Here is a 15476-nt window from a genome sequence, read left to right as displayed (position 1 = left end):
TTTTATATAATATATAAAATATGATAGTATGATATAATATGATAGTATGATATGTACAGGATCCTAAAATTGTATATTATATGTTATTTTTCATTTTATATTAAGAGATTTTTAAAAATAATATTTTTTTGTACCTTCTTTTATTCTGCAAATTCGTACAAATTATTAGTTATTCATTTAAAATTGATTAGATAATTAAATGTTAATTTTAATTTAATAATAATATTTGTTGAGATAATTGACAATTTTATTTTAATAATACTGAATCTTATATGATAAAAGATTTCTCACGACTATTACTACTTGCGAATTGCAAGCACAATCAATGCGAACAATGACCCGCATTATTTGAATGACACTCGATGAGACATTTAAACCTCCACTTTGTTTCTCTCTTGCATCACCTCTCTAAAATTTCGCAATGCTAATGACCATATTGTAAACAAAATCGAAGCTATCGGATTCCTCTTACCTTTGACTCAAAGTAACTTTTCACTAAGAATCTCTCAAGGCTCATACTCTCTGACGCTAAAAATTGAATTACAAAGAAATTGAACGAGCGACTTGCAAGGAAATGCATAAAAACGATATCCCCTCAATTGCGAGCCTAGTCAGCAATCAACGTATATTATGTGGATGCAAAAAACGCGTCAGTCATTATGGAGCCGCAATAAAGAGATCTAGTGTAGTCCATTTTAGCACTCTATGTTAGATTGAATGTATCCGCCACGAAAATTACGATGCCTCCTGCGAAGCATTATATTAGACAAGGTTGTCGAATGCCGTTCTGCAGAGTTTCCTTTAGATCCGAATAATTACGTGCGAGGAAGCTCCTAATTGATTCGTCGCGGAATAAGCCTCGGCACGAAGAAGGCGTATAAGGCGCATCCCATGGGACGTGATTGCAATTTACGCCTGGAGAGAAAGTAGATCAATAGCGTTGAGTTCAATGTGCACTTTTCAGCCTCGCGGGATTCCAACCGCAAAGCCGTATGTGTACGCACATTTCCCCTCCGGATTAAAGTCGATTATACGTTTTTCCGCGTCTTTTGTTGACCATTAAAAATCGAGTGACTTTTACGTCTTTTCGACTTTTATATCGCGTACACAAAACTTTGAAGGAGTTTGGATTAATATTTAAAGAAGCTATTCTGTTTTTTCTTTGAAACGCGGTAAGACTGCATTTCGTTCAAATTAACATAAAGGCACGTATTATGGACTTATTCGGAATTATTCTGTTTTCTTTAAAAATAGAAATCTAGAGAATACAATAGAAATGTAGAGAATTGAATAATTCCGTTCAGAATTCCGAATAATACTATAATACCAAGGTCTGTTTTTGGTGACTGAACTAATATACACTTTTAGAATTTAAAATAATAAGATATTAAGTATATGTTTAATATTTGGCAAAAGCAAGAAAGAGATTTCTAGCACAGAGTCTCGTACAGGAATAAAAAAATGCTCACAGTGACATTCATATACTGAAAAAAAATTTACTAAATTTTAGTAAATTTTTTTTTAGTAAATATATTTGTTTCAATAGTACGAAATCTTTACTAAATGTAAACACATATTTGATTGATAAACATAACTTTTTTATTTTGAATAAATATATTTACTGTAAGTAATACATATTTCGTTAGTACAATTGAAATATTTATTAAAATTCAGATTTTAGAAAAGAAATTCAGATTTTAGAAAATTCAGATTATAGAAAAAAATTCAAATTTTTTTTTCGGTGTAGTGCAAATGTATTTGCAAGTTATGCAGTATGTACGTTCACACGTTTCTGCAGCGTTTCTCGCGCGAGGTGAAGTTCGAGGTTCTTCCAACCAGCGAGATAGAGCCATAAAACCCTGGAAAAAATAACGTAACCACCAGCCAAGTACTTGACACTGGGGGTTTATACGCGTTACTCTCGATGGAAATGGCTCGTGCATCTGGTCGGAGCCGGATTGAAGGGAGGACCGACTCGAGGTGGTCTCGCGAGGGGAAAAGAGCAGAATGTAGGAGGATGTTGTTGTTGACCCATGGGGCAGGAACAGGTTTCGAATTCGGATTATGCCGACCCGAAACCGCTTCTCCGTACAACACAGCCGTTCTCCTTACGATCGTTCCCCATACAAGTCACGTAATGTGTGCGTGTATGCATCGACCCCCCACGCAATCCTATAGTAAAAGCGTTCCTCCAGCTCCGATTCTCCTTCTTCGTCCTTGAAACCTCCTCTCTCGTCGCTGTTCCCCTCGAGGTAACTCACGCGAGAGCGGCTACGTTGAAGTGCCTCCACACACACAGAGAGAGAGAGAGAAAGAGAGAGAGAGAGAGAGAGAGAGAGAGAGAGAGAGAACCTTTCTCGATAATATATATTCACCTTCGACTCGACCAGAGCGAGAGCAGGTAGCGGGGAACCTAGATCGTAAACGCGTAATCATCCTGTTCTCAAAATAAAACGCATAAGGGCAAGATCCGAGAAAAGGACGAAGAAAGATGGAAAGAGGAAAAGAGAAGTTCTCTCTCTCTCTCTCTCTCTCTCTCTTTCTCTTCCTCTCCCTCTCCCTCTTTCCCTCTCTCCTCCTTTATTGAAGGGGTCCAGTTTGAACTGACTTAAGTTCGCGGAGGGTTATCGTCCTTGAGGCGAGTCTTGGGACGGGACGTACTCCGTCACGGATGACAGGTCCCTTATCCCTTGGTTGCTTATCTTGCTCCTGTTTACCGACGGTAAGAAGATAGCAGAGAAAAGGCGCGATGATTTCTTGAGCGCGGTGTTCAATCGAGAAACAATTTTCCGCGTGACAGTTATGAATATAATAAGAAAAATAGAATAGAATAAGAAAAATAATTATATTTTATATTTTTCGAGATGTTTCTTCTTATAATTTTGAAAGATTTTTCCGGTATTAAATTTTTAGAATCCTACTATAAGTTATAACAGCAAAAAATAGGAGGCTTTTTTTCTATTAATATGATTCTTATATTTTTATTTAAAATTTTTTTATCTATTTTTTATTAGAAGAAAATATTTTTGACGAATACTTTTGACGAATTAAAAATTGTACTTGTAATTTTTTCTGTTATTTATATTATTTTAAGCTCTTTACATGTGTAGTTGTATTACATATGAAATTTGTGCCGAGAAATTCTCACGCTTAATTATTCAGCATTTGTTACAGAAGCATATTATTGAGAAATGCATTTCATATAATATGCAGCGATTTGTAACTCCAATCGATATTCACTGCAGGTATCGCTTTCTAAACTATACTCAGAGTATTGTGACATTTTTTTGCGAGACATTTCTAAACATGCTTTCAGCTCGAACAAAATATTTAATAACAGTCCGTTTCATAACAAGCGCGATAAAAATATCTATTGAAGATTTCTCTTTTATTTTGCATACAACTGTTTTCGTTATGGAATAAAATTCACAATTTCAGTACACACAATTTCAAACAGTGTAGAATTCTAAATAAAATAAAATTTACATCCAATTTTCAATATTCCGGTTTGATAACCCTGTCATCGTATGGAGGGCGCAAGGAGTAAAATTTTCCAAACAGGAAAAAATCAAACTTAGTCTTCGAAAATTGAATTCAAATCTTATATTTCGTTCAGAATTATATATTTTCAAAATTATACCACCTTATTCTATTTAATGTTTATGAATATGTAGTATGTTTAGAATGACTGAATGTTATAAATGCATGAATATTTCATCGCGCAAAAAAACGCGTGATTCTAGTACGGTGATTGAAGCAAAGCCGCGGTAAAGTAACGAGCAGATGTCAATTCCCAGCGTCGTTAATAAAGCGAGGCTCTCTTAATACGAGCTACGAACAACTACGAGAGCATGCATAGAGAACGAAGAGAAGAGCTGGTTCTCAGCCCTCTGAATCGCACTTCAAGGAGTCTTTCGTTCTATTGCTCGACGACGACTACTTCTGTACGCGCGTACGCACTTCAGGTACACGTCCGTACCTGCGGCGAATTTCTAACGGTGTCCCGCGTATGCACACATTAGAAATTGTTTACGATTATTACGCATAGAGATCTCCCGCGGTGCAAATGTAACTTCGACAAGGATTTTTAAACTAATAAAGGACGTGCAAATGTGCGCCGCTTCCCTCTTCTTCGAAATCGCATATCAATACCATTATAGCCGCAGAATATTAATATACTCTTTAATATATTTCCATATATAATGTGGATATATAATATTTAAATTAGATTTATATAATATATGGATTGCCACGACTTTTAATAGTAACTCAAAGAGAAAGCTGTTTATTTACTAAATAATTTTATTGTATTTTAAAAATCTTTTTCTTACATCAATGAATGAATATTTAATTTTTCTATACTAAAAAATAATTTTGCTGAAGTACCTACAAATTTAACTATAGATACAGATTTAAACATAATTTTTTATTGGACCATTAGAATAAATTTAAACTCAAGTACAATGAGCAATGTTGCAAAAAATTGGATATTCTAGCAACCAACTTGAGTATTTTATATAATTATTTTATAGTTCAACAAAATTATTTTTAAATTTATATCTAGTTAAATCTTTAGATACTTTAGCCATACACTTTTTTCCGTGTACGTTACTTTACTTTTATGTATTCTTTAATTCCTGTCATTCAGAGACAACGAAAATAAAAAAAGTGATGCGCTATTTATTTCCCTACAGCTTCAATCAAACGCGATAAAACGACGTTATTTTTATTTTCAATTATTTCGGTTCCTTCTCTTTTTCTTTTTGTTTTCTTTCTCTTTTTAATTACATTTTTGATATCGGAATCGTAATATAACGTCTCAGAATGAAAGATTCTATTCCACATTTTAGATACGTTTGAAGAGACACTATTAACGCTATTTGTGTCATTTTCCTTCTTCTATGTTTAATAAATAATGAAGATAGAACGACAGAAGTAGCGCTAATAGCGTCTCCCTGAACGCATCATTTAGCTACACAAATGTCTTCTCTTTTTTATTTAATACATTGTTAGTCTGTTCGGTTCATTAAATTATATTGCTTTTTCATTTTTTATTACTTCACGGTTCTCTTTCTTTTCTTAAGTCCCAGGAGAGTTTAACTCCCGGAATAACGCTTCACAAGCGTCTCAATCTCGAGAATCGCTGCGTCGACTGGCGCCAACTTAGCGGCGAACTTTCGAACTGGCTTCCACCACCGCTCGTCGCCACTCTGCTTCGTGAGAGAAAGAGAGAGAGAAAAGGCGACCGACGCGTGGAGCCGATGCCAAAGCCGCGTCGTCGGCATCGTACGAGTCTCTTGCGTTCAGTCGGCGTTTAGCTGCCAAGGCTTCGCTCAACTGTGATTCGATTCGATTCGATTCGATTCGATTCTTTCGTCGCGTCGTGCGATCGTACGTAAACAAAAATCGCAGGCGCGTCAATGTAATCCGTCTGTTCATCGCGGAAATTCTGTCGATCGTAGTCTTCTTTGTGAATATTTGAATGCACGTTTTGGGGCAGTGACTTGATGGTACGACGTGAATATCATTCACGTGACTTGACGGGACACTCAGTTGTGCATCGAGTATCGGAAATCAGCGCTGCCATGGAGCCGCGGGATTGCTGATTGACCGGATCTCTCTCAGTTTCGGCGCCGGTGAGTAAACCCTTAATGACACTTGGATTGACAGCGCACAACCCTCGATCGTCTCGATTGTCAGCGCAGCTTCTGCTGTAGGCTGCTTATTTTTTTCTTTTTTCGACTGGGACGATGATGAATTGAGATTAATGAAGTGACGTCCGTCGCGCACGTGCGATCCACGTCGAGTGTCAGAGCTTCGTGCTCTAATTTCCCGCGCATCCCTCGGGCGGCCATGATTCGTTGTTTGTTTTGATGAATATAATCGTCACGAATTTAGGCGAGCGACCGTTTACGTCACAAATAAATCTCGAGATTCGAAGTCACAGCTTTTTTTTAATGTACAGAAAATCCAAACAGCATAAGTCTGTTTTCTGTGGCTAAACTAGTGTACACTTTCGATAATTAAAGTGTACACTTTTTGATATTAAAGTGAGATGGATATATGTTGATACTTGTCGAGAAAGAGAATTCTAATGCAGTTTAATGCAAGAATAGAAAACAGATTACTTTGCATGTACTAATAATAAGCGATTATTATGGTAATTAACACTTTTTTTATGGCTAACATATTACACTTCCACGCAGTCTTTACATACAACCGATAGTTTTATTTATGACCGAATCAAATTTACATTGTAAATCAAGCTTATACTGTAATTGATATTCCCACTAGAACGGTGTAATATTTTTTCTTGACATCTATTGACATTTCTCGAGAAATACTTATATTTATCGTAAATATATATACAATGAGAGTAAAAAAGTATTCATACAAGAAAATTTGTTATAAAAAAAGTCTTATTTATAGAAAAACATTAATTAGCAATTTAATACAATGAATATATTCTGTTCTAACATAAATAAACGAGCGTGTATTCCTGATTTTAGAAGCTAAATTTCTCATCTGTACGAATATTTTTTGAGCATATAAACAATACAATTTTTTATTTTCGCTTATTTTTCAGATAATATATCTTGTATAATTAATACACACATCATTTTGGTATATATAATTTTAAGAAACATACAGTCTATTTTATACTTTATGAATAAATTGTTAATTATCCAATAAGAAATGATCATTAATTAAACATCGAATCGACGTTTCAAATTGATGTTGAAATCATTGAATTTATATCGATTCGACATCAATTCGATGACTCATTTCTCGCTGGATAATATTTACTTTTTAAAAATAAAGTTTTTTTAAAAAATATTTTTTCTGTACGAATATTTTTTGCACTCAATGTGTGCGAATATTAATAATAGAGTTGATACTAATATTTTGTTAATTTTATAATATTAATATTTTACTGCAAAATCGCAATGTTCTTGCAATTAACAATGATGTTATTTTTGCGATGCAATCTGAAATAGCATTATTTAACATCACTTAACTTTATAATTATATGCATCTCATTGAAATTTCACGTTTGCAATACTTTCATACCCGCTTTTATATTAAATACATTCAGTATGCATGAATGTTAACGTCGAGAAACGAGAAAGAAAAAAAATATCATTCCCGTTTCTCACTCGCCCAAATCTACGAGCCGTTTGTATTCCTTCGTCCATACCGTTTCTTGAGTAAACATTCGGGACGAGGGATAGACTGTTTTTTTACGTAAGTCGTATCTTTCATTAGCGCTTTTACATTCTTCGACGCGTTACCGCGCACATCTCGCGCGGGAGATTCCATCATATACCGGGTGTGCGGATCGTTACCGCGATGCCGCGAAAGGAAGGGAGAGAAATCGATTGGCTGCGACAATTCTGGCATTTAACGATTCAGTTAGTCCGATTCTCTCCTTCCTTCGGTCACTTTGTTTATGCCGGCATATTAGAGTAGTCCATTCTCTTTTTCTTTCTCTTTCTCTTTCGTTTCCTTGTCTCTTTTGCTTCAAATGGAGACTGGTCGCCTTCGGAGCGATACAAATCACGGACGGCGACAGAGGTCGTAATCTCGAGAGCGGGAGAGGAGTCTGCTGAGACTGAGAGAAAGAGAGAGACAGAGAGAAAGAGAGAAAGAGAATGATATATACATATATTTTCTCTATGTGGTGATTAGCGCGATAGTAATAATTTCGCTGCATATAGTAAGGCATGCTTAATTAATGGTCGAACCGCTCTTCATGTCTTATCCATGCACACGTTTATGAAGCACGCGGTATATAAAAGGATGCTCCCTCCTGAACGCGATTCTACTCCCAAGTATTATTTGACGATCGAGGAGAACTCTGAATAAATAATAGTAGTATTATGACATTCTATCTTTTTTTTTTTAAGATGCTTATATCTTGCTCATTATCGCTATGTAATGTGTCAAAGAGGTACGTCATGATGTTACGAAAGTTGAATTGTCCCCGAGATAAATTCTCATTGTAGTAAAATTAACAGTAGGAGACGAGATGAAACATCGCATATATCACTATATGATGATCAATTAAACTTTCGAGTGGATGACGATTTAAAATACTTCAGAGCTATATCGAAATGTCAATTATAATACGTACTATTGACTTGCTTCTCAATCATTAATTTTAGTAATTATTATATTATTTATTCATTAACGAGATTTTCTCTAAAAATAATTTGTAAATTAATATTCAATGCCGGAATATTGAATTAATGACATTTAATTTTATCATCATCAAACTTCGGTGAATATTTATCAAGAGTAGTGTTTGTTTCATTAAAGCAAACTATTTGGAAAATATTTCTTGATATTTTGAAAAATTTTATCGATTTCTCTAAAAATCGATCTCTTTAAAAGAAGATCAGAGATTATAACTCTGTTTTTCTTTGTGTAATGCATATTTATTCCAATCTAGCCTAATTTTTAATTATATATAATTTGTTATAAATAATGTGCAATGATAATATTATTGATATTATTAATAAATCTTTCAAAACGTTTAAGAATCTATGATCCATAATATATTTAAAAATTTAATAATTTATGAGAAGACGTAAGTCATAAATATTGTTAGGTATGAATAATATTGCGCATTAGGTAGAAAACAAAGCAAGTGTGTATAATTTAATAGACTTGCTTTGTTTTGTATCAATTGTTATTAATAGAATTTCACATATACAATATAAACGTTGATCGATCGATACGAAGATACCGGACGTTGTTCCCGAAGACGTAACCACTTCGCTTTTGTACGACCTATAAAAATTTATATAAAAGTATCCCGAGCACAGCACGACTCGTGAGGACATGAATAATTTATTGAAGCGTGTCCCTACGTTTCGTGCCTTCTGAGAAGAAAAGAAAGAGAGAAAGAGAAAGACGTTGTGTCGTTTACAATCAGAGGATGCTTGGTTGCCTCCCAAGCCGAATCGACCCTTCGTTGAGTAACAATAACAGACGCAAATTCACGTAATCGTTAATTGATGTCATGGATTGTAAAACATATCATAATCAACGCGTGTGCAACACACAATTTGCACTCCATAGAACGAACGTAATAAACTCAAAGTTGTCGGTCGTAAAACAGTAAAAACAAATATTTCAAATAAAGAAGTGCGCGTGTTGTCTCTTGCGTCGTAAGAAGATTTAATTCAATTTAAAAAATTTTTAATTTAATACATAATTAAATATGATTAAAATATTTAAGATATTTGTGTGTAATTGTGTTTTGATTAAACCTAAAAATTTAGTTCGCCAGCTAATCGCTTTCTCTTCTTCATCGTTAGCGAGACAGAGAGGAAACAAAAAGAATCAACGCTAGAGTTCTGCCCAGACTGGCTGCTCTATTCTTTTACGTCTCTATTTTTTTTTGTTTTCCATCTGTCTCTCAATGAGACAACGGAGAGAGCATTTTGGCCAAGTCTACACTGAAAAAAATGTACTAAATCTTAATATATATATTTTTTAATAGTACTAATTAAATATTTACTTACAGTAAATGAATATTTACTCAATAAAAAAAAGTTAAATCAGAGTAATAGTTTTTTTATATCAAATAAATATATATTTACATTTAGTAAATATTTATTTAGAACAATATTCAAACAAATTTATTAAAATTTGTTTTAATTTATTAAAATTTAGTATAGTTATTTTCAGTGTAGTGTAAATCTTAATACTTGAAAAAAAATTTAATCGATTAATTATTCGCGATTAAAACTTTTACACCGTAGATCTAAACACTTTGCAATTTTTGATTCCGCGTACACATTTACCATATGTGCCGTTAATCGGAACATTTATTGTGTTAATCTTCGGAATATCTTACGAATGTACGTGTCGCGAGAAGACACATGAAGCAGATACAATGTGAAACGGTTCAACATGAAAACCGCAGATCGAGATACACGCGCAATTCGCGTGCAACGTGTTCGAAACACGCTGCACGTCGTGTCGCACTCGGCCTGCATGTTGCGCTGCTTTCGTATACCCGGCTGTCTAGATGTAATGGCCTGTCCGACTGATGAGTACAACGGCATGGTGGCTATGTGAGATAAAAAAAGGGCTGTAATTTATACGATTTGCTTTACACATCCGTTTATTAGCTCGAGAGCGTATTTCTGCCCGCGTTGAATTTAAACGAGAAATGATTTTATATGAATGTTCGAACGTTCGTGAGAATGACAATGGAGTTTCTTTCTGAATATTGCGATTAACTGAACGAATAGTTATTTTATTTGGGCGTATTCGTATTGTGAAAGATATAGCCGTGAAAGGTTTTCAGATTTGAGATTTATAGTATAAATACAATACTTGGGTCTCCCATGGTGTATCCAATATATTGATGGATCCAGGTAGATATTCATACAGGTATCCAAAACAAGACTACCTGAATCCTTGAACTTATATAATATTATAATAACTGGGTAATATATCGGCAATATTTTATTAGTACTTTTTATTAATTTCCGATGTTAAATATATATTCCATTTATTCCATTTAATTTATAATTATCTATTTATATATTTTATTTATATATATATATATGTTTATATATTTCCTACATTTTATAATATACATAGTTATATTGTCTATACTATATATTTTTATATATGACATCTCTACGAATATTATTAAGCAGATTTAATAGATAACGCGATCTTAATATAAGCAACATTACGGTGAATCCCGACGATAGTCTCTCCGGATCCGTCCATAAGTTTCCATCGATGATGAGCGTGCTAATCGAACGGCGCACTTATCGCGGAAAAAGTAACGGTACGAGAGCGACGCGCGATGAGAGGAGAGGCCAGGCGTGTCCGAAGTTATCGCCGTGCCGAAGAAAGACTTTCGCAACGTGCCGTTCTCACGACATAAATTAAAATCTGGCACGAGTCGAAGCCTACTGCCTACCAAGTTTTATGATCGCGGACGCCATCGTTTCTCATAACTTATGTCGATCTTAATCTCTGGATAGACATTATGAGAGCATTTCGGTATCGTAATAAGATTATCCAGGTATTAAACACGAGCACACCGCGAGGACACTGTCTGCTGAGCATTTCCTGCCCTATTATAGCTTTCTCATCATCTCGGCCAAGATTCTGTATGACTATATATTTACATAAGAGCGTAAGCAAGAAAAGAATTTTGTTAAAGTTGTTGTTTTATTTTCATTTTGAATTGCGTTCCCTTTTGTTTAATAATCTGTTGATCTACTCTGGTAAAAATTTTTAAATAAATTTTTACTTAAAACTTATAATTAAAGGCATTCAGATAGAATGATAAATAATTATTAAAACCACTATGTGCTAAGTTTTTATAATGGCACTGAAGCAATGTACTTTGAAGAAGGGAATACACAATGAAATAATGAATTATAAGAAATTCGTTATATTTAAGGAATAATTGTAAGATTTTAAAGACTTTTGTTTTCTAAAAGTTAAAAAATATTTTTTATTAGTAATTAATAATTACAATTATATACGATCAGAGACCTGGATTTTTTATTTTTTCTTTACGTGGACTATTTAAGTGGACTTGATGTTAATTTGACTATGCGAATGTTTTTCATCCAGAAGAAATAATGATTAGATATTAATTTTTACGATTCCTTATTTTTATGATTCCTTATTTTCAAGTAATTTCACCTAATGTTTTTTTAATTTTGTATTTTTTAAATTATATAATTAAAAATTCACTATAGAATTATATAGCGCGTTAATTCCCGCCAAAATTGGATCATCGATGGTCATAATTACAACCCGCTGCGTTTCCTCAGGGCCGAGGAAAATATCTGGTTTCTCAAAATCCTCGGAGTTGTAGAGCTCTCCGTGCTCTCTTGCGTAAAGCTTTATCTACCCTGTTCAGATTAGACACGCGTCCGTGCTGACGAAACGACGAATTCGAGACGATCAAAGGGAAGCCGGTGTCGTGAAGAGTTGGTATTATATTCCTCAGGGTGGCAACGAATCCCATATTTTAGCGCTGGCTCAAATACCGTGGTGTCATGTAAATTTTAAACTGACGCTCTCGCTCGTTTCGTTAATCTCGCTGATCATCACGATACTAATATATTTAATTTACTAATATATTTGTCGAAAAAAATATCTGCAAAGTTGATATTTCAAGCAATAATTATGTGTTACGTTAAATCTACAAATTTTATCTTCGATCTTTAAAAAATTTGAGAACTCGGAAAATTATACGTCCTTGATACCAATATCTTAGGACTAGAACTAACAGTAGCAATTTGATATTAAGATGAAAAGATAAATTTATAACAGTATCAATATAAATTCTCTCTGTATAACGGTATAGCAATATCTAAATAGTATCTACTGCTTTCGAGATATGGAATGATTATTTATGAATGCTATAAAATGCTATAAAATTCAAACGTTCCTCTATAAATTTTCATACTGTGTTTCGAAGCTCGATCTAAAAACCAATATCTTTTACTTATAGAATAAAGAGTTAGCATTAAAAAAACATCGTAAAGTCATGATTCGATGCTTTTTCGTAGTAGTTTCGAGGGTAGGCTGTAAACTATTGGTCGAAATCGTTTTCGGACGGTGTCAATATCGATTGACTGCCACAACATGATTTAGTGTTTGTGAGCCTTTTGCAGCGTCTACGCCATTGTCGCCTTAGCTCGCAAGACGATATCCAGGCTTTACCTAAGGATCGTTTTTTGTCGAACAAGGGCTCGAGCGGCGCGAAATCTTTCCGGTGTTCAGAAACTCCATGGTCAACCATTGTCGGATGTTGAATTTTAAAAACATTGCTTAACTATCTTCACTGCGTGATTCCTAACGGAAGAGAGGAGAAAGAGAGAAATGGTTTCTTGCCCACAAAACTTCAACGCTAGGATATAACTAATCAATGTTCAACTTTTAACGGGAAAGTTGGATTGATTGGCTAATGCGTGGCTCTTTTAATATTAACACATTTTGCAAGAATCATAAAACGTGCTGACTGTGCATCTATCGAAAATCACATATAGATGAGTTCAACAAGAAACTTTTAAAAAAAAGTCTCTTCGTTTCACGGAACATAACCAGCGATATATAATCACTGTAATTTTACCGCCGCTTGATTTTTGCATTTTGTGGTTTATATATTTCTTTCTGTTTCCGTCGACATATCAATTCCATTGCACCTTAATAATCACTCTTAATTCTTATGGTACAATAATTTGGTATTTTTCTTTGAAAAAAACAAGAAATTTTCTAAGATAAAAAAATAGGTAACGAATTCTTTAAATTTTTTGGAGTGAATTTCACTCTAAAGAAAATTTAGAGAGATTTTTAAATATTTTTCTTAATTATATTCTAAAACTTAATATTTTTCTTAATTTATTAGATCTACTTGATCTAAAAGAGATACAAGAAATATATATTAGATTAGTAATAAAAAATTAGATTTTAATTTTCTAATGAAGTTTGTTAAAATTTATGGATTTCATATATTTAAATATTAAAAAGTCGATTATGTTTAATTTATGTTAAAATGTTTGAATGACTAAATCAATTTCGAATCCCTTAAATTTTTGCAATATAATGCTTTAGTCCATCCAGACATATATAAAAGCATTTCAATATCTGGAAGAACCATTCTCTCAGATATCCCTGAGAATGTTTGAAAAGACTGTAATGATGCTGCTATTGAAATTTTGTAACATTATGGAAAAATATTCATCTCGTCTAACAAAGTTGTCTGTAAAGTACAAATTATAAGTAAAAGTTTTGGTTAGCATTCAATTTAAAAAAAAATCTTTTTTTATTTTCAATCTTTGCAGAAGTTGGAAGCGTTTAGATCCTATTAACAAAAAGCATTTTCTAAAATAATTTTGCTGCGTTGTATTGTAAATTCTTAGAAACGCACTGAGTGGTGGCTTTCAATAACATTGCTGGCGCCAGTTGCGTCTGAGGTAGGACCGAAAATACCATGCTTATCGTTTGCGGTACGAGTGCATCCAGTCTTCTCGTGGAAAAGATGGATGTTGTGAACACTGCGTTATGTCGGTCTAACGGGCAACGACGCGCCTGGACCGCAGTCTGAGATTATCATGAGAAACGCTATTTTTCGCCGGAGTTTTTCACGCACGCGAGCGCGTAGCGGAATCTATTATCGGATTTTCGAGCCTGAATATCACCCGTAGCATATTTATGCGCGCCGAAATCGTTGTTCGGTCACGCTTCCCTCCGAACGCTCGTAAATCGCTTCCCATAGCCATATGGGACTCGAAACTCTTTGCAGAAACGCTGGTCTATCGCGGCTCCGATTACTCATATGAATTTAGATCCTTTTAAATCTATCGCACGTTCGATGCTAAATGTTTTAAATCACAATGCCTTAAATTTCGTAAATCTAACGGATACATATAATTTCTCATACATAGAAATTGATACACGTGTTAATGAAACGCAGATAGTGAAGAAGACTTAAAATTGTGTCACGTTAATTTTGTCCGATTTCTAACGGAAATATATTGTAATTAAATATCTTAAATTCCGTTTTTTATTTTCTGTTTAACTTGTGATTAGATTTTTCTAACTATGATTAATCACTAAACTGATAGTAAGTAATTTTTTAAATTACTATTACAAAACCATCAAAATTTAGTGATTAATCATAACTTTTCAAAAACACAATTTTTATTATCAAATTAAATTTAAACCACAAGTTATAACCAAAAAATGAAAAACTGGACCTTACTTAATGGGTGACTTAATGATTTTCAACTAGGATTAGAATCCACGTAGCATTTCATAAAAAAAATAAAATATATAGCTTTTATTATATCAAATCCGTGTTAATTTACGTGAGACATTGTGATATTTATGTCACAAGAATTATATTTAAATCTGATACAATAAATTTTTCGAAGAAGGAGTTTATAAAACGTATTGATAATTGTCATCGAGAACCTTTCGGAATAATATCTTTCGCGATATCTTATCGTAGGTTGTGAAACTTTACTCGTTATCATTCGCTACGACAGAACGTTCATAATGACGTCCCGATTCTGGCTCGCTTCTTTCGATTTGTGAGGCGTGAAGAAGGGTCAGAAACCAGTTTTTGGGTTCACCCACACCCTCAACGCTTTAGATACGCGTGTATACACGCGCGAGGGAGAGTCTGTGATTTAAATTTTCGAAGGTCGAACGTGTAGACCACAGAGAAAGAAAAGGAAAGAAGAAGATGAGGAGACCGGTAAACGGGCTACACGTGGTTTGCATCTGGCAAAGTTCCACGCACGCGCCGGCAACGAGGAGAGAAAATGAAATGAGAAGTCTTCCTTCTTATACAAAGTATTTCCTCCACGGTTTCTCCTTTTTTCTGGTCTCGTTCTTATCTCATCAATTTGAAATTACACAATGTCTTATCGGTTAATGTTCGTTACACTTGATGTTTTCGATATATTGATATTACG

General features: G+C 34.0%; 1 protein-coding gene across 1 annotated transcript in view; it reads left to right on the top strand.

Annotated features, from left to right (window-relative positions):
• The first annotated feature begins 5406 nt into the window (after positions 1 to 5406).
• Positions 5407 to 15476, top strand: part of LOC108690066 (semaphorin-5B) — a 107753-nt gene continuing 97683 nt past the window's right edge. The window contains exon 1 of the mRNA XM_018197158.1: positions 5407 to 5636. The gene's annotated coding sequence lies outside the window, so the exon portion shown is untranslated. The remainder of the gene's footprint in view (positions 5637 to 15476) is intronic.

The sequence above is a fragment of the Atta colombica genome, unplaced genomic scaffold (assembly GCF_001594045.1).
Source record: "Atta colombica isolate Treedump-2 unplaced genomic scaffold, Acol1.0 scaffold293, whole genome shotgun sequence".
NCBI lineage: Eukaryota > Metazoa > Arthropoda > Insecta > Hymenoptera > Formicidae > Atta > Atta colombica.
The sequence above is the reverse complement of the archived record's forward strand: the minus strand, read 5'-3'. Positions and strand labels throughout refer to the sequence as shown.